General features: G+C 42.3%; 1 protein-coding gene across 11 annotated transcripts in view; it reads right to left on the bottom strand.

The window, feature by feature from the left end:
* ELAVL2 (ELAV like RNA binding protein 2) overlaps positions 1–20,301 on the bottom strand; it is a 163,879-nt gene that overhangs the window by 130,728 nt on the left and 12,850 nt on the right. For 3 of the 11 annotated variants that reach the window (XM_025852946.2, XM_073881480.1, XM_073881482.1), the window contains exon 1: positions 8,081–8,677. The exons of 1 other annotated variant lie outside the window; for it this stretch is intronic. The gene's annotated coding sequence lies outside the window, so the exon portion shown is untranslated. Of the gene's footprint in view, positions 1–3,420; positions 3,543–3,813; positions 4,043–8,080; positions 8,678–20,301 lie in introns of those variants that run through there. 7 more of the 11 variants (XM_073881477.1, XM_025852947.2, XM_073881483.1 and 4 more) reach the window with 5 other exon arrangements.

The raw sequence follows: 20,301 nt of genomic DNA, 5'->3' as shown, positions 1-20,301 counted from the left end.
GATTCCAAAAGTTACCAATGCTATTTAAACCATAATAAAATGTGTATGTATCTTTTAATATACAAAAGCCTTAAAGTATTGCCTTTCAAGCTTAAGCACCTTCTGTTTCTGCTTAGCAGATTTATATTACTTAAAATCAAAAAGAAAAATCAACTAAGATCGCAAACCAATTAGTATCTAAAAATCAAATAGAACTTAAATGTTCTTCCCAAATTAGAAACATATAAAACAATGAGTTTGGCATTAAAGTACACAACACGTGCGTTCTGTGAGTAACCAGAACCAGTGAAGACTTCCACATCTGTAAAATGAAACTGGCCAAAGCAAGTGAACATTCTGTGTGGCTAATGTTCTCTATAGAGTTAATTCAAGAGTTGGGTGTGGCATCACCGGTGCATAAGGCCTTCAAACAGTTCTATAATATATTAGCATAAAACAGCAGTATTGGCAGCTAAAAATATTAAACGATTAAGACTCTAACCAGGATAAATTACATAATCTGTGGATCACGGTGTAAAATGAAAGTAGAGGTCTCCTTGTTCAAAAATTTAAGAATTTCAAGGGGGAGCGGTTAAGACTGCATTATATGCCCATAAAGCAGTTCTGCTTCCAACCAAGTATTCATGTTTAAAAACAAAACCAAACTTCAAATGTGGTAGCTTACTGTGATTATTGGCCTTCCAGCTGAATATCCAAAGAATAAGAAAGAGTTGAAGTAGACAGCTATGGGCTGGTTTTCCACGGGGTGGCATACCATCCAAGCCCCATACCATCTCATCTATACAGCCCTCCCAAATGCCATCAAAAAAATAATTATAATAACCTGACCAGGCTAAGTACCATGGGTCTCTAGTCTCCCTTATTTCCAAACATTATTGGTGACAAAGGTGATAAAAAGAATGTGTTATGGTAGCTTTAGTAAGACTTCAAATGAGAGCAAAAGAACTGACCCAACCATGCAGACCAATCTATCAAAAAGGTTAACAGTAAAGTCAGTCTTAAGATGCTATTTTGGAATATCCAGTCCTTTGGGGGAAAAAAAAAAAAAACACGAAGAGTAATGTGCCACTGTGGTGTTCTTGCGCCATGCTACTGTCTGAAAAGTATCCCAGGTTTAAAAAAAAATTTCCCCCCATCAAAGAAAGGTTGATCCCAGCTTAGAAGTCGGGGTATTCTGGCTTTGTTGTGTCCTTAAAGAAAACTTGGGACTTGCTTCTAGAATAAAAGAAGGGGCGGGGGGAGGATGGAAAGCAGTATTTTTAAAAATTATAATGTCAACCAGAAAAGCATAGAAGGCTAGAATGGTTGGAAGTGGTAACAAGGATTCAGCCAGGAATATCTGTCTGTAAACAAAGATCCAAAAGGGTGGATTAAGAAATGGGGTAGTAGAAACGTCGCTTAGAGCACTGTTGTTCCATATCTCATCAGGAGATAGGTCATAACTAAAAGTGCAAAACCCAGGCAGAGAAGGACCTTGCTTCTCCCGTGAAGAAGCATTAACCAGAACCAACCAACCCCCCAAAAAACAAAAACCAAAAAAGGAACTCTTAACAACTCACGCATTCTTAGCCTAGAAAATAAGGTTCAGTAGTAAATAACAGGCTCAGCCTACACTTACCAGTTTGGGGTTACCTGTGCTATTCCAGGAGCATACCCTAAAACTAAAATTCTCTTCATCCATAGGAACAGTGTGTACAGGTTCAGAGAGCTGACCTGATTCCTAAGAGCAAATACTACACAGTGAAGGAAACACCCAAAGACAGAGAAAATGGGGGGCCTTAAATGCCTCAGGCTGTCTTTTAAGGGTAAATAAAAAACCTAATTCCCCGAAAGGTGGCAGCACCAAGTTACCCAAATAGGCAATAAGGGGCCAGTTTGATCACACAAACGCAAACATTCTCTCAAGGAGGGGGGAGGGGGAGCAGAAGAATCACATCAAATTGGATGTAATGTTTCTTCATAATTTCATTTTTTCTACCCCACCCCAGCCATTACTTTCCAGACACAAATTTTCTTCTTGTTCCTTCTTTCCCTTTCCTCCCGCATTTCCAAAGGAACTTTCTCTAAGTATGCACACACACCCCACCTGAGGAGTATTAAATCAACATTCCTACAAACCTGTCATAAAGAATAACCCAAAACAAATGCAGTAATGTTCCAGTCCATCCAGCCAAACAGTCACCATTTCTAGACCCAAAGATCCAGATGAGAAAGTAGATCCAGGAAAGCTTTTCTACCCGCTCACCAAAATGGAGACTCCAGGTCAGCTTCCAAAGAAAGAGCGAGCTTAGCACAAATGAAAAATTCAAAGGACTCTGGGGAAACCGTTTTTAAGATTCTCTTCAAGGGCAACTAACCAGTAATTCAAACTGATTTTTTAAGCAGATGGGGAAATTACACCCCAACTGGTATTCGAGTGGTTTTAAATGGACTTATTTGTCCTAAGTTTGGAATTGAGGTACATTTAATGAAGACAGAATTATCATGGGCGGGTCCACCAAAAAATTAAGTTTCAAAAAACTCCATCCTTGACGGGGGTATATTCATGTAGCATTGCTAAGCACCATTCTTTGGGGAGGGAATGAAAGAGAAGAGATACCCGGGAACAACTCCTCCTTTCTCACATTCTCAGAAAATGTAAAGACAGAAGATGAAATTTTTTATCATAAAAATGATCTTTTTAAACGCACACTATTTTAAATGACCATCTGGACAGCTACAACTCCTTGCTCATAGCTCACATCTAGAGACAAGGTTTTGAGCCCTGGCCCTCCAGGATAACAAGTAGGCTTTTAAGGCAACGCTGTGGAAAGACTGCCTGCTGGTCATTGTGAAGACCACTGGAGGAGCACCTGCTGGTGAACCGAAGTTGGTCCCCGCGAGACCACCAATCGCACCAGGGCACGCACACTCGTCCGTGCACGGGGGCCTCAACTGACAGGCCCTCCCGGCCGAGCTGGAGGCGCAGCTGCCGCAACCTACCCGAGCGAGCCAAAGCCCCGAGTCCGCCTCGCCCGGCGGCCCGGCCAGCCCGGCGATTCCCGCCCAGCGCACTGCTCGCGCGCAAACCCAGGATGCCACCGCGAGCTGCGACCTCGCGCGGCTGCGCCCGGCCTCATCTAATACCGCGCAAGAGAGCGAGCCGCCCCGGGGATCCTCTTTGCTCTGCCCTGGCCGCTCCCAGTCCCATGCCACCTCCGCACACTGCGTGGCCGCTCCAAGTCTCCAGACGCCCCAGGAGCTCCAAGGACCACGCGCGAGGAGGCGCCGTACCAAGTGGGCACGCCACCAAACACCATCCGACTGGAGAACCCAGTGCACACAGCCTCCCACAGGCGGGACTGCCAGTCCGCCACAAGAATCCTGCCCTTTTTCTAGAAAAACCCTCCCTCCCCCCACTTTTCCCCCCGAAGCACTCACCTGCGTCTCGGCGCAGTTCTCCTCGCGCTTCACGCGACCGTACCCGGGCACGTCCAGGCCTGAGCACGCTGCCTGGCGCGACTGGCCCCGCTCGGCTCCCGCCGCCCCCAACCAGCTTGTGCCCACAGGAGGGGCGGTGCCACCTCCCGAGGCGCCCAATTCCCTCTACTCCCGCCGCAAGGGGCCGAGCTCTGGGAACTTCGCGTGCACAACCTCCGCCACCCCCGCCGGCGTTCCCGCCCGAGGCCGGACTAGGGCTCCTACCGAGCGGACTCCTCCGCTCGGCGCCGCGGCGCCGCGCACAGCCCTTAGCCTCGGCGTCCAAAACAGACCCGAGGCCAGGCGCCGCGTGCCCGCCCTCCCCGCCCCCACTCCCACACCCCCCGCACTTGCCTGCTACGGCTCGGAGCTGCAGCTACTACGGCTCGCGCCGCCAGCCGTCAGCACAGCCGCGGAGGAGTCGCTCCGGGCAGGCTCCGCGGAGAGGCGGCGGCGGCGTCCCCAGTCCTGGCGGAGGCGGGAAGGCGGACTGGAACCCGGCGAAACCCCCGCCCTACCCGCGTCGCGCCGGCGACCGGCCTCCTCACCCGGCCGGCAGCTGCCTCAGTGACGCCCAGGCGCCGCGGTCCCGCCGTTTGTAGCGGGGCGGGGAGGAGGGGCTTGCTTGGAAGAGCGCCAGGAGGCGGGGCCGGCGGCGAGTTAGCGGCGTCGCGACTGCTGCCGCCGGCGCGTGCCCTGCCCGGCCGCCCGCGGGTCGGTGCCTGCGAGAGGACGTCCGGCTGCGGCCGCTCGGCTCGGTCCCTCCCGTCTTCCGATTCCGAGCAAGCTCTGGGACCAGGATACCCTGGCAGCGCGGAGAGCGTCGCGCGCCCAGAGGCGGTAGATTCCAGGTGCAAGTTTGCAAACCCCGAGGTTCCGGGCGCTAACGGGGAGCCAGAGCGACTCGCGCGGGGGTCACTTTGATGTATATGTGTATCAAATATATACACATACGTACATACACATATATTGCAAGCAGTTAAAAGGCTCTTTTCCCCCCTACTTCACAGCCGAAGGGTCCTGTCCCTTGGCGGAAAACTAAAGGCTTAGCCCTGGCTGCCCCTCTCTGCCTCTCTCGATGGAATCTGACGTTCAAATAAGCCCGAGTACCTGTGCGGGGTGCTATACTCTGCTTCAAACGCAAAGTAGGAAATCCTGCACTCGGCTATACAAGAGCCTGCCGCTCGCCGCATCCCTCCAACGCCCCCCACGTCAGCCCCGAAATGGCCAACTCTTCACCGAGGGGGGCGTCACATCGCTGCTTAGCCTTGGCCCGCCCCCACGCCCATCTCAATCGCCTTTCCCCAGAAAAACCTGTGCCTGTCCTCAGACTCAGCCCCGCGACTGGGAGTCAAAACCGACCCCGAGCCACGCGGTGGGAGCACGTTTTTACACCTGCTCAGCCGCTTAATTACGAGAGCACCTGTCGTGTTGTTGTGGTTGTTTTCATTGCAAAGGCTTCTGTTTTAACCCTTCCCCCCTTAAAAACTGCACTTAAAATATCACCTGTCATACCTACCTGAAATCGCAGGAGGTAAGAGAAAGGAACTGAGCAGTGGGCGACTGAGTCGCCGCAAAAACGTGACCGAGGTTACAGCTTCAAGGGCATGATGCGGGTTTGATGCAGCAAGGTCCGCTAAGGGCGCCCAGCGCTCCCCGCCCCCACGCGACGGGCGGGGCGGGGTTGGGGGGGGAGAATGGAGGAAGGACTCCTTTAACCCAGGGCGGGGGTGGAAGAGGCAAAATTGCCCTCTTGGGCGAAGTCAAATCAGGCGTAGTAAAGTAAGGGGTTTAACCATAATCGAAATGGAGACAATCCACCCCTCAATTTGGGGGACCCAGACTGGGGACACCAGAAATAGCTAATTGATTCTATACCAGCATTTCTGTTGTCACCCCAAATCCGATTAGCAATTAAATGACCTTAATTGACTTTGTACGGGGTTACTGGGAAAACTGCTCAAAGCGCCTGCGCCTCTCTGAACTCCCTCTAAACAGTTAATTATAATATTCCCATCCCAGGCAGGCGGGATTGCTAAAAATGCCTGTTTCCAAACGTTAGGCAAAAATGGGCCTACCACATTTGCCAATCCAAGCCTAAAACTCCTAGAATGCCCTACGCCCTACTTCCTGAAGCTGACTTCTTCAAGTTACGGAAGACCTCTCTACAGAGTTCCCCAAGTCTTCCAATCCACTTCGACCTGCAAACGTTGTAGTTTTTCTTGGAGAACGCCAGAACAGGTTAAAATGGGGTGCCTAAGCACTTGGTTAAAAGAGGGAAGAAGAACCCAGGAGTGATTGGTGTAAGACAGACTCAGGGAATGACAATAATAACTGAGAGATAGTTACTTTTTTAAATCCTCCAAAAAGTGACTTTTAAACAATCAACATTTTCTGGGTTTGCAGACTTATTTGTTCAGATTCTGACAAACCTTTCAGATGTCCCATTTAAGAAGCCATTTTATGAAGAAAGTCTTACAGGCCCAAACAGCTTTTCTACTCTACCACCCCTAAAACATGCACTTTTTTCTTGACCTTCAGGAACTTATTTCCAATTAGGAAAATAATTTATTCGGTTACTATTGTCTGCTCTGTACTCTACCCTCCCCCCCACTTTAAGCTTGCATTTTATAGGTTGCAGTGTAGGCCTAAGAAATAAACCATCTCTATCTCCCTCCTATTCCCAACATCCAGAGGATGGGTATTTACATATATACATATATATATATATATATATATATATATATATATAAATAGATATGTGGGGAAGGGCTAAAGGTTTAAAATCTTAACCAATAAACACTCAACAACAGTGTTTGTGAGTAGGGGCGGGGAAAGAACCCGTGCATTTCCGGGAGAAAGTAAGACATTCATCCCATCCCAGCAGTGTTAAAAGTAAATACTAAATGGTTGACTATTCCTCTCACTCTGGCCACAATAAAGCCAGATCTGCAGCTGGCAATTACAAGAGAAAATACCCAGTCTCGACATCAGTTTCGCTAACCCGTACTTGAAAATGGCAAACGGGGAACGTATCCAACCTCCAATTTGCCACAGTTGTATAGCTCTCATATTAATTCTTTACAGACGTGAAATAGGTGGGTACGTAGCAACGTGCTGGGCATAAATTAAGCAACAATGGCCACGCGAGGTCCTATTCGCCGCGGAGCTCCCGTGCAGGGCACTGCCACCTTGCTTTCCCCAGACCCCACCGCCCCGGAGATGGCAGAGTCGTGTCTGGAGGCTGGCCGCAAGTTGGCTTTTAGACCCGGGAGGGTGGGTGGGGTGGAGAGCAGGGTGAAATTAACAACCCCCGGCCGGTTTTGTACCTTTTCCCCATTCTCTCCATGTCAAGCACCACACCGGCGCTCTCACGCACACTCACCCACACCCCCTCGTGCCAATAATTTAAACTTCCCTTAGGCAAAGGCAGCACCTCGTTCACCGCCACCACCACCCTCTCGATCCTCCCCGCCCAGCGAACATCCTTCCCCCTTTCCCACATCTATCCTGATTTCTCTTTTTCCGCAGCAGAAAGCCAGCTGGTTTCTCCCAAACCCTGAGAAATCACAAAAGTTAAAATGAAGCATGTGTCTGCCCAGCGTCTCACCCCCAACCATCTTTCTCCCGGCGTCAGTTTAACAATAGCTATTCGGGGGGGGGGCAGTAAAAAAGGGGGTGAGGGCAACGTAGCGGAGTTGGCTCCTTAGGGTGGCTGTGAATCCTCACGGCTGCGAAGGGGTTCCCCCTCGCCCCTAAGGCGAAGTCAGCCGCGTAGGACCAAGGACAGGGCTTGCAATCCACTTCCCAGAGCCCAGCACAGCAAGGCTCCCAGGCAGCCGCCACTCCACAGACACAGCTCCAAGGATCTTATTTACGCTTTTCTGAACAAAGGGAATCTCATATCCGGTACAGGCTTAAGAATTCGGCCCTAAATTGGCTACCTTCTTTTAAAAAAGAATCACGGTAATTGGCGCCCATGAATTAGAGCCCGCACACCTAGCAATGATGAGTTTTGACAGCTTCTACCCACCCTAGCCCCAGCCCAGCCCTAGCCCTCAGGCGGCATGTACTTTTTCAGTCAACTACAACTAGCAGCCTGGTGCAGCATCTAAATTCCATCTGGCAATCCCATCTCCCCAGCACACGTTATCTGGTTAATGCAATTAAGTGTGGGGTTTTCGCTGGTCTAATCTCCAAGTCCAGGCTTCTGATTCCCCTCAATGGTATTAAAGCCTCTCCAGTCCTTTGGTTACTGTGCGAAAGTAGAGGCATGCGTCCCCCAAAACCCAAGTTATCCCTCTCTTCCCACGAAATGAACTTCCAACCTCAATCCCGTAGCTCACTCAACACCTAGACTCTCATTGTACCCCCGCTCTACTCTAGCCACATTTACCACTTAAGTTTCTGCCATTGACATTTGCGAAAATTCAGTACGTCAAGCATGCGTCCACTGTCTTTTAGTCTAGCTCTCTAGAATTAAAAAGCAGAGCAGTAGCTTTGAAATGAGACAAACATGTGCAATTAACTTCATATTCTGTATTCCGCTCACTTACAGGTTTTCTGGGTTTGCCAGCGCATCGCTGCAACTAATGATTAAAGAAACCAAACCGAAACTTACCTTTCTCCCTTAAGGTTTTTGTGTATGTGTGTTTTTAAAGTAACGGTGCAGTTCTCCCAATAAGGATGAGCAAGAAGCTGCTGGATAGTTCTCTTAAGACAACACGAAACCTAAACTGTGCTCGGCTTAAAAGAAGCAAATAAAAAGAAATGTTTTCGACCCCAAAGTCCAACGCTAAAGGAAATGGCGAAAAAAAAAATATGAAAGGGGAGGGGGAACTTAAAAAAGAGAGTTTAAAAAGACGGAGAGACTACCCTCCTATTGCCGTTCAACTAAACAAAAAGGGGCAAGAAAAACAAACGAAGGAACAAAGAAAAGAGACGAAAGAACGTTTTTTCAAAAAGACGATGTCTTTCTCCTTGTTGCTTTTTAGTAGGTCGCTACAGGAGTAAGCTGCTGCATCTCTAACTGAGAACAGAAATAAGGGGGGAGGACGTCTTAAAAGGGAGGTGGACTGGACCACAGATTTATAGCACCGTATCACCAACCCCTTCTCTGCCTCCGCACTGCCGTGTGTGCAGCTGCTCTGCCAGGCTCCTATCCCGGGCAGCACGCGCGGAAGTATACGCCGAGTGGCGCCACAACGTAACTTGCTCATCTCCCCAGGACCCTGATTGGTCTAGATGCTTCCATTGAGGCCGCCCGGGCGAGCACGCTTGATACGATTGGCTAGAAGCTTGTGTCACTCTCAAGAGCTCAATGGAGTCCCGTTTCAAGGTAAGTTGTGCGGGGAGGTACACACTTAACACAGGCGGCGAAGGGAAATGCAAGAAGCAAAAAGATGGAAAGAGCAACGTGGGAGGGCTGGAACTGTAGTATCAGAGTTTGCGATATGGCATGATCTTCTTTCCTTTTAAATCTTTCTGCTTCCGAAAGATTCATTTTCCTTGCCATCACTGCCGCATCTAAGGCACGTTTCTTTATAACATTAAACTCTGTCCGGTATGTATGAGTCATTGAGAGCTCCCTCTCTTTGATCTGAGTGAAAGGGATGAATGTACATCCATTACTTGCCCGCATGCCTTTTTCGGTTTGTGTTCCAGTATTCTGTATTAGATATTAAGCAATTTTGTGTCTTTCTCTATTTTAATATATGCATATTGCAGCTTTCTTGTTTATTTTTTAAAGCATCCTTTTAGGATAAGAATGAATTCAGAAATGCTTTCAAATAAAGCTGCACGGTTTGAATTAGCTTTCATTTCATATTAGAAAAGTGTAGGATAAACATCCTGTCAGGAAAAGAGGTACTGCACAGAGCTAAGGTCCTTCACTTTGAGATATATGGAGACTCAAAAAGAGCATCTGTATATAAAATTAGAACAAGCCACTCCTCTGCATTTGCTGGCGGTACAGTTCTTGGACAACACATGTATTGCTGACAGTAAAGATTAGTCGAACCTTTATCTGGGTTCTTTGAGGATTTAGAAAGTTTAACCAGAAGACCAAGTGCTGTCAATGCTTCTGCTTTGTAGATGAAGACTACTTTATTAAATACCATATTTTAATAACATTCAAGAGACTGAAGTATAGTTTTGTGCATGGTATTTATTTCTTCCTCCAAGTGAAAGCGGGGTCCTCAGGATCGACTTGATGTATAAATAGAGACAACATCAGCTTGACCTAGGTTCTTTTTCAGCCTGAATTTCTTCTTTTAATCTTGACAGTGTCAACTTCCTAGATAGTACTTAATGTTTCTGACACAATGTAACATATCTTCTCTAGATGCTCATGCCTTTCTAAAAGGAATTCCTTTACCTGTTTACTACTAGTGGCTATCTTTGAAATTCAGAAAAAGGAGGCACAGGTTAAGAGTTAGAGATTGCAGGAGGTCAGAATTGGATGGAAGGAAAGGGACAGATAGTCACAAAGCAAAGTGACTACAAAGTGAAGGGTGAAGTAATTCAGAGTTCCCTGAGTGTGGGTAATGATTGACAAAGAACAGAAGACCTGTTTATCTCCCCGTATAGCCCATATAATATGTTCAAGTTCTATTACTTTGCATGACGATAACAGGGGGTTGGAAAAGGAGGCCTGAATCTATATGTTAGCTTATAATTAGCATTGTTATCTTATAATTTATAATTACCATGTCCTAATCCCCTGCCACACTTTTTATATAACAACAAGACTGGGGTCCTAATTTCAACTTAAAGCTATTCTCTAGACCAGGGTGGAACTCATGGGAAGAAAGAAAAGCAGTTTGAGGAAATGGAGTGAAGGGGCTGAGGGAAGGACAAGTCAAGGGAAAAGACAGAAAGACTCCACTTCACCTAAAATAGATTAAACACTGTATGAATAAACAGTTGGAAGATTGTGTTTGTTATCATCTTCCTTCAACCCCTCCCCTCACCCCCTGGTCAGTACAGAGAAATAACTCTTAAAGTAATAAATACAACTAAATAAAATATACTACCGTTTATGCAGACTTATTTATGAAGTGAATTGTCTTTTCTCCTTGTTAACATGCTCGTAATATTGAATTAGTTGCATGTATTCATGTAATATTCTCAGCACTCTGTAGAAAATCTTTACCATTAACTTACAATTATATAAGTATCTTCTAACTGGATGGAAAATAATACTTTGTTTTATTTTTTGATGTGTGTTTGTTTCCACAAGAATTTGCAGATTATGGTGGTATATTTTCCAAAAGGGGGAGGGTGGATAAGGAAAGCTGGGTGTGGTGTGGAGTGATGAAAATCTAGCTTGTGTGTTATGTAGTTAAAGAAATTACTTGGAAAATAGTCAACTTGTCCATTCAAATGCAAAATGCTAAATTCTGTGGATTGGGTATATATGCTTTCTTTAGTTTGGGCAGAGGAGCAAATGTTTTTCAAAATGTTGTCATCTTCAACATGTTGTTTTTTCTATATAGGTAAAATGGAGTTAAATTATTTAAGGTATTGAAAATATCTTAAAATACTAGTTCCTTTCCTCAATAAAACAGAGGTTTCTAAATTTAAAAACATTTAAATGGGTACATATACCTTAGGTAACATATATTTTTCCAACTTTTCAAAATAAAAACTGAATACAGCCTATTTAAAATAAGTGATATCTGGATGTAGATTTCACTTTGAAATTCATGTTGTCATAGCCTGAAATACTAACATATTCTATCTTGCAATTAATAAAGACTATATGTAAACATCACACTCCACATTAAGGAACTATAATCAACCCCTCTTCATCCATAGTTAGGTTAAGAATTATCTACAGCATTTGAACTTGCATTAGAAAAGCATTTAAAAGACATTTGAGTTATGACTGTCATCTTAGCTCTGATATATTTTCAAAGTCCTTAGCATTATTTTGAACTGCAGCAGCGAATCGATAGATTTGGGGGGTCACTCACTGAAAGTTTGGAGAAAAAGTTTGATGTGGAGAAAGTTGCTAAAAGAATAGTTCTCAAAGCTGAAAAATAATGAATTCAATAGATTATTTTGCTAAAGTCTATAAAGGAACAACACTCATTCACAGGAATACTCATAAGCAATTGTGGGCAATATCTTTTAGGATAAATAACTCCCTTACACTAGTTGAGGGGAGTATGATTTTAGCATTTTATGATATAGGATGCTATAAACTACTATTGTGACTTTTTTTTTTAAAGTAAATAAAGTAGTTAAGCTATTTAGGTGAGTTTACAATGTGTGGCTTAGGGCAATAGTTCCAAACATGATACCCTCTCAGAAGAATAAAAATATTCTGTGTTAGTTTGTTGGGCAGTTTGGGGTGGGGGTGGAGTCTGTCGTTCAAAATGTTGGAAATGTGACAGTTTAATGCCTACATGAGAAATATAGATATTATATAGCTTGATGATTACTCTTTTATTTGTTCTACCTAAAGGAGCATGTCAACTTTCCTTCTACAGTTTAGAAAACAGAAAAAAAGTTGTCGAGAAAATTGATACCAAGGTTAAGTTTAGAGCGAGGCAACCGGGCAAGAGAGAGAGGCAGGAATTAGCACCATGGACAGAGACGAGCCGATAAAGGCTTGCAAAGCTTGACAGTTTTTTTCTGTCCCTCCCAAGTAAGACACGGAAACTGCAATTCTTCGGAACGTTTCATTCCACAGACTTTAAGAAAAAGGCTGTCCTACTTCACAGAAACACGTTTGTTTTGAATTAGGCTGGCTTTTGCTAGGACTCGGCCTTGGTGACAAACCGTCAGGAGGGTTAGGGCCCCAAACTCTGGGCGCACCCTTCACTGAGCTTCTCTTTTCACACACTCCCTTGCCCTGGTGAGCCTGCCTTTCATCAAAGTGTTCATGCAAAATAAATGCAAATCCAGGTAGTATCGGAAAGTCTGCTAAACCTACTCCAGAATTCTTAATCCTCAAAATTCCCAGCGGGAATCGCAACAAAAAAAAAAAACGCTTACCCGGTCCCCCTCGCTTCCCCCAACCCCAGTTCCTCCCCGGCTCCATCCACCTCTGGCAAAGAGGCAGTCTTTTATCCGAAGATAAGTTACCTCCTAGACTATTTTGCAAAGGACCCTTTATATTGCAAACACTTTCCATCAGGGACAGTGCCAGAAGCGGCAGTGAGCAGGATCACAAACATCCTTCGCTTTCTCTTTACATTTTGTCTTTAAACTCCGGTTTGAGAGAAAAAGAACTGTAAAGAGAGTAGACTAGGGGAGAATTCCCCTAAAACCTTAGGTTGCTGCTCACACTTATTAAAGCCATGTGAATTGTTTAAGTGTTTAACATTTTTTGAATGTAATCTAGTGTCGCGGTAAATCTTTTGAGACCAGCTTAGAATGTTCTTCCCCCTACCCCCACCCCCCCCCCCCCGGGCAAAATTTGTATGAAGTTCATTCTCCTTTAAGTGATTTGACTGCAGATATTCAGATTCAGACTAAGATCTGTTGCACGTGCCCCAGAGTGTCTCGGAAAATATATTTGCAGCTTCGGATCGATGATCATTTATGTAAAGCTTCCCACAAATGTCCTCAGATTTCTTTTCCTCCCCTCTTTTACACAGTAGCAACTTTTAGCAGGATAAACTAATGTCTTTGCTGAGCATGCAAAGGGAGGTCTAGGTGACCAGGCAAGGGTGAGGTAAGAAAAACTGGAGGTGAGAAAAGGCAAATCAGAGCTTTGTGTCCGTTTCTTTCAGGGATGCTAACAGCTTTCTCTAAGCTTCCTCCTGGAGCCGATACATCTCATGCAAAATTAATACAAGTAATTAAAAATAGCAGTTTCCAAAGTTAAAGGAAACCATCTGTCTCAGCTGGTGGCAATCAGTCTTTTGGCCGGCCCCTTTACCGGGACCTGGGAAGAAACGGTTTTCCTGCTTCCGATGCTCGGAGGCTCTTCCTTATATTGAAGATTTATGTTTCCACTTGTGTGCGATGCACGTCTAATTTGAAATAATAAAGCCGGGCTCAGCGACCAGTCAATCAGAGCTATCAACTGCTCACGGTAGGCAGCCCTGCCCCCACCTCCCACCGGTCTCTAACCCTCTTTCCCTCCCTTACTTCCTCCCCTCCTACCCTGCCCCTCCTTTTTCCTCCCTCCTCTGCTCTCTCACACACTCGCACTTTCCCCCCACGTGTGTTTAGATCAAACCCTTGCCCCATAGAGCAAGTGACCGCACCGGGGCACAGTGACAAAGGCGGAGTTTGTATCAGAAGAAGACTGAGGCCCGGGGAGACGCGGCGGCTAGAGAAACAGCTGTCTTATCAGCCCGCTGCAGAGATGGAGATGGCTCGAGAGGTCCTCAACAGATAATCACTTGAATAGGTTTGCAATGCGCCAAACTTCACGCTTGATAAGGCCAACCCAATGTAGAGCGCAGCCCGGATCCTGCTCCATTCTGTTTTATCTGAGCTGTAAATTAAGAAATTGAAATTCAGGTGGCAGAGGCAGCAGTCTGCTGATAGACCGCTAAAGTAAACTGTCATTAAAATGCTTGCGGCAGGCAGAGAGGGGGCGCCTGGAATGGGATAGTTTTGTTTTATTTTTTAAGGGGGGGGGGATGGGAGCCATGAGAGAATAAGCCCACCGGTTTTAAAAATTATCTGGGGAGGGTAAACTCAGGAGGACTAGCAAAGGGACACAGCATCTTGATCATGATTCCTAGTCGTAGCTACCCTGCATAAACAATCTGGAAAGTATAAAGTTGTGGGAAGTTTGGTGAAATAAAGAGTAAGGAACAATTTAAAGCAATTTGATGGAAAATAAAATTCTGTCTTTATCAGAACATGGGGCAAAGGAAGCTCTCTGGCTACAGATTAGAAACAGATTTTAAATGCAATCTAAAGTTTTCCTTTTATTGTGAGGAAAGCAGATCAACTGGATACAGAGGAGTTACCATAAACTGAGGTTAACTTGACCTTTTTGTTGATGTGATAGAGCCACCAGAGATTCCAGGGTAATTTTTAGAATAGCCTAAGAAATTATGGACCACAGAAGAGAATCAGCTTACCTACTTACAGGAATAAGAGTTAAATTTCACCCCCCCTTCCTCTTTACCCCAATAATTACTAGGGGGTAGTTCAGGGAACTAAAAAAATCCCATGTGTGTATTTTGACACCACCTGGTTCTTACAGTACACTTTATATCTATACTCTTAGGTCTGCTTTTATGGATAGGAAGCGTGAAATTCTATGCATTATTTGACTAAATGTTTCACAAAAGTTTAAAATGTATAATGACCAGAATATAACCAGTGACCTTGGTGCCTTGATTCACTAATTACTTTGCACTGTACCTTGTTCTTTTTGTCATTGAGTGGATTGTAAATTCACTGGTGTGCATTTATGAGAGTGCATGACAGGATGCATTTCATTTCCCACAACAGCATATTATATCTTAAGTTTTAGCAACATTTCTAAAAAGATACCTTCTGGTGATAACACATAGTTAATGCAGCTTTAGAAAATCAGTTTTTACATTAACCCCAAAACTTTGATCACCAGGGTACACTTAATTGATACTATTAAGGCTGCTTAAACCACAGTGGGGAGTGGAGGAATTAAAAATGAATTTGTCAGGAAAAGTAGTGAGAAAAAATTTAAGGTGCAGGTATACATTTTAGTACTTACTAAACTATTTAGATACATTTAAAAACTATTATTTTAAACTTTGCACTTATCTGATTACTCATAGGGAGATGAGTCAATAAATACAAGTCAAGGAATCTCAAACACATATCTTTTCAATTCTTTATGCAAAAATCCTTCATATCTTCTAACCCAGAAAACAGGTGAGTCTTTTTTTTTTTTAATTCAAGTGTATGGATGAATGAGTGCTGTATGTATTCTTTAATGAGAGAGAAATTTATGTTTGTGCAAGCTAACTTTTCCCTTCCATATCACCATTTTCCATTATGTTATATTGGTTTAAATAACAGCTGCTATATAAGCATTTTAAGAAGTATTCTTTTAAATTCCAGCCTTTCTTCAAATAATCAGACAATAAGATATTTTTCTGCTAGTTACAAATACTCTTAAGTTTGAACTGCCAGCTTTAATGAGCTCTTAAGCCATGTTTATTTTTGTTTTTCTTAATTAAATTGAAAATATGCACACAATAGACAGCTTAAACTATTCTTTGCCAAGACAGGTAGGACTTTTTAAAGATGAGAATTTACATAAGGGTTAAAAGATGTACTCTTACCGAGTCTGAAATGTGAGAAAAGATATTGTATAAATGTACATTATAATGTTTCAAAACTAAAAGATAATTTTTAAAAGAGAAAATTACACTATTGAACAGAAAAATGTTTTAGCATGAATTATAAAAACCACTCCTAATTTCTGTCACAAATAAATGATATGTATGGCATTATGAACAATGAAAAATAATTTAAAGATCCAAAAAAGTCCAATTTTATTTTTAGGAGGATTCCCCATTATTAACTCCTTTCTGTGGGAAATGGGTAATAGATTTTTAAGGAAAACATTCTATGATGTATAAAGGCAAAAATATCAGGAGCTTTAGAAATACCTAATTCGGTAATATTTTTGTTTAAAACTGATTATAAATCTATTACCAAGGAAAAAAATCAGACAACTGATAGTATCCTTATAATACTTATCTTCAGGTGAAGGTCAAATAACGGATACATAATCAGTTCCTGTTTCTAAGTATTTATTCCTGATCTATGACAAAAGACTCATTTCAGTTTGATTCAAGCATCTTTTGAGTGCCCATATTTGTACAATATCTCCTCCTAAGTTTTTAATAGTATAGCTTGTCAAAAATTAGTCCTTTAAATAGGTATGATGTTACTCTACCATGAGCTACAATTTTGCAAATTGTTAAGAGTTTGGGTTTGTACTTCAGGCATATCCCAATCTGAACCTCACTCTATCACTGTGGGGCCTTGGATGAGTTAATCTCTTCTAAGTCTTGATTTCTGATCTATACAATGGTGATAATAATGCTTAATGTAGGATTCCTGTGAGGTTAAATGTAACCATGAGTGTAAAATATTCAAACTTCCGGGAACAGAGGAAACAGTTGATATACAGTAACTATGATGATGGAAACAAAAACGGTGACTTAGCACATTTATTTGATGAAGCAAGAATTAGAGTTCCTGCTTTTACATAGTGTCTCTTAAATATAGTTATTTGCTCTCAATTAATATCCCAACTGATATATCCTATGATAAATATCTTCTCCCATTTCTAATTGTAACCAAGTTTAAAAGGCCTCAAAAGGCATAAAAATCTTCTGCCTGCCCTCTTATGTGGCTTCAATATATTTCCCAATACAATTTCATGATTTGCCCATCAAAAGTTGTGGGTCTTCAAAAAGGAACTTAGTCTGAGATCCCATTTGATTGATATAATAATAAAAACACCTTAGATTTTCATAGTACCTTTTATCACAAAAAGCTCAATGCATTTTTACATATTTATCACTGTAACCCAGAAGGTAGGGAAGGACATAAATTATTTCTCATTTTCAGGAGCATAACAGAGGCATTAGGAATATGGGTTACATCTTTAAGATTAATAGGAATAAGGAGCAGCTTTCCTGGATGTCAGTCTTTCTACATTGTGTTACTCTCTTTGGCATTAACTATGACCATGTTATTTTAATTAGGCTCAAAATGTTGGTGTTTGGTATTAAGTATAAGTTATAATTCAGTTAATTATTCACTGAAATCAAGTTGAATGAAATACATATCACAGTCTAATCAAATTAAAATAATTTTTATTTTATGCCAAGAGATACTTTTATTATTCAATTATATATATGCATATATTATCCATTCTTATTTACCATTCTGTGTTAACTCTAAGGCAAGAATTTAAAAGTTACTAGTCATTTATGACCTTGGAAGAAATCAGTTTCAATCTCCTTATCACTGACCTTTCCCTAGGCTCATTCCCTCTCTCCACATTTTTATAGGCTATTATATTTATTCCATTTACATAGGCTAACAGTACGTTCTGCTCTAATTTTCTATTTCTTATGTTGTCTGTGCTTGATAAATTTATCAAAATAAATATCCAAAGGAATATGGAGGTAAAGTGTATAAAGGGCACAAGAGAATATGCTTTTCATACTAGATTTTGTTTGCTTTGAATGAAACAAAATGAAATAATGTCCACTTGACATTGGAAAACATATAATAGCAAAAGAACACTAAAATTTGCTTTGGTTTATACTTTCACAGTTCCCTTCTGGGCTAGCTTTCCCGTGGATTGATGGAGATGCAACTACAGGTGTGGACTTTCAGTGAATAAGTAGAATGGAAGGAAACAAAACTTTGCAATCTGATCAAAGAATTAATCTTAAACTTTTTGAGGTCTAAGTTCATAGATTACAGTGAAAAAAAAAAGCAGGTGGTATTTTCATTTTAAACTTCAGTGAGCATCTCTGTGTGTCCTAAATGCACTTTATAATTTGATAAGATTGAATCACACAAAGTCCAGTCCAGTCATATGACTGCCAGGCTTCGATGAGGAAGTGTAATTAGCACAGAGAAGAAACACACAGGCTACACACAGACCAGCCAGAGCTGATCTTTACAGCCATCGCAACAACCCCTTTTAATCCTTCATGTTGATGTGGCTAAATGAGAAATCTATTTCTCTGACTGAGCATATGTATGTGCATTTTAAGGGAATACTGAGAATACTATTGTAATAAAAATGATGTTCTCTTCCTTTCGTCACTGTCATTCTGGTGTAAGAAATTAGAGAATACGGTTGTTTGAAATGTCAGTTTTTGTAAACGTGTTGGAGGATGCAATGTAGATGAAGGGTGTTACAGACTGTTTAAGCTGTTTGAGTAACAAATAGGCATTTCCTTGAATTATTTCGACACAATTTACTGTGAAATTTCTTTTTCTTTCTTTTGCTGATGTTTCTAGATTCCCTGTGCAAGACAATAAAAAGAAAGGCCTTTCTTTTATGTTGGTGCTCATTATTTAACTCATACGGCACTGACGTTTTCTAGAATACTAATATTTTCCTAGATATGAAATGAATGCTAAACGAGAGGTATGTTTCCATATTAGCCACATCAAAAGGAGACATGAAAATTTGAGCCTCTTTACAAGGTGTTATAAAAGAGGAAAATATAAATATATGTTGTGGTGTTTTATCCTGAGTTTTAAAGATATTTATATAAATCTACTTTACTGGTGTGTGTGTGTGTGTGTGTGTGTGTGTGTGTGTGTGTGTGTGTGTTTGGAGCAAATGATATGAGGTTCAGAGGAAAAAACTGCAAGACTTGGGTAGAGGAGACCAGGCTGACTCTAGGGGAGGAAGTGGGCTGGAGAGCAAAGATATCAGGTTGGATAGGTCTTCCAGAGTCACATCATGGAAGGCTTTGAAAGCCAAGCAGAGGAAAATACTGACAAAGAACTACCACACTTGATCTTAGCCAAAAGACTGAGAAGTGATACTGACATAAAACTACTGGATACAGGATATATCTCCTGATAAGTGTAAATTTTGGACCTGCCAAGCGGGAAGAGACTCAAACGTATAGGAATCAGAATCAAGACAGAAGGAGGGTTAAGAAGCTAAAAAGTTAGTTTTTGATGTACTGTTCCATGATTCATTGTTTATGGTGTAATGTATGGTGATTAACATAACAATAAAAAATTTAAAGAAAAAAATAAATACATGTAAATAAATGAAAAACAAAAAAAAAAAAGAAGCTAAAAAGTTAAAACAAAACAAAACAAAACAAAAACAAAAAAACCTAAAACCCCTTGGAATGAGGTGGCAAGGTCAGGGGATAAAGAGATGGGGGAAGACTGATAGGTATAGAGGAGGGGCTCACTGATAATAATGAAAATGTTTTGATGGTCAAAATATTTATAGAAGGTCCTGAAAGTGATAGGGTTCTTAACAAATAATACTTTTGTGCCAAAAAGCCCAAGACAGCTATGAAGGTGAGAAACCAGGCACCAGAGCCCTGCACCCTGATTAGCTATGCATGCCTCTAAGACACCTCTGTGCCCTAGTGTTTAAAAACACTACTAGGAAGGATGCATTGAGCTCAGATTCCTAGGCTTGGAGAAAGGAGACATGAATCTGAGTATTATTTCCCCCACTCACTAGTTGATTCCCTATCAGCAAGGCACTCTGTCTGAATGCCACAATTCCCAGAAGATTGGATTAGTGAAAATAATGATCATGGGTAACAAGTATTGAGTATGTACTACAGGCCAGACAGCATTCTAATGTTCTACACGCATTAAATCATTTAATCCTCACAATAATCCTATCATTTTAAAGACTAGGAGACTGAAGAAGTTGAGTAATTTGCCCAAGATCACACAACTAGAAACTGACAGAGGTGTGATTTGACCCCAAGTAGTTCATTTGTATGGCCTAAGTCCTTAACAACCACTTATCAGATGAACTCTGCGGTTCTTTCCAGGTAAAATCCAGTAGTTCTAAAGAAGTATAGCAGAAATTTTAAAAAATATATAGCAGAAATTAAAAATGACATAACACTTGCAAGAAAACAAGAGTACAGGGAAAACAGAGATTACAATTACCATAAACAGACAAAACTTTTTTTTTTTAAAATGGAAATAATCATACTCAAATCTTGACATGCCATCTATTGCTGACAAATGGAAGAGAGATAAAGGATACTTAGATGATTTACATCTTTAAAATGATTCAAGGGCGCCTGGGTGGCTCAGTCGTTAAGCGTCTGCCTTCAGCTTAGGTCATGGTCCCAGGGTCCTGGGATGGAGCCCCGCATCTGGCTCCCTGCTGGGGGGGGGGGG

Source organism: Callorhinus ursinus, unplaced genomic scaffold (genome assembly GCF_003265705.2).
Source record: "Callorhinus ursinus isolate GAN/ISIS: 27379988/994484 unplaced genomic scaffold, GSC_fseal_2.0 scaffold42, whole genome shotgun sequence".
Lineage (NCBI taxonomy): Eukaryota > Metazoa > Chordata > Mammalia > Carnivora > Otariidae > Callorhinus > Callorhinus ursinus.
Note: the sequence above shows the minus strand (reverse complement) of the source record. Positions and strands in the feature narration are given on the sequence as shown.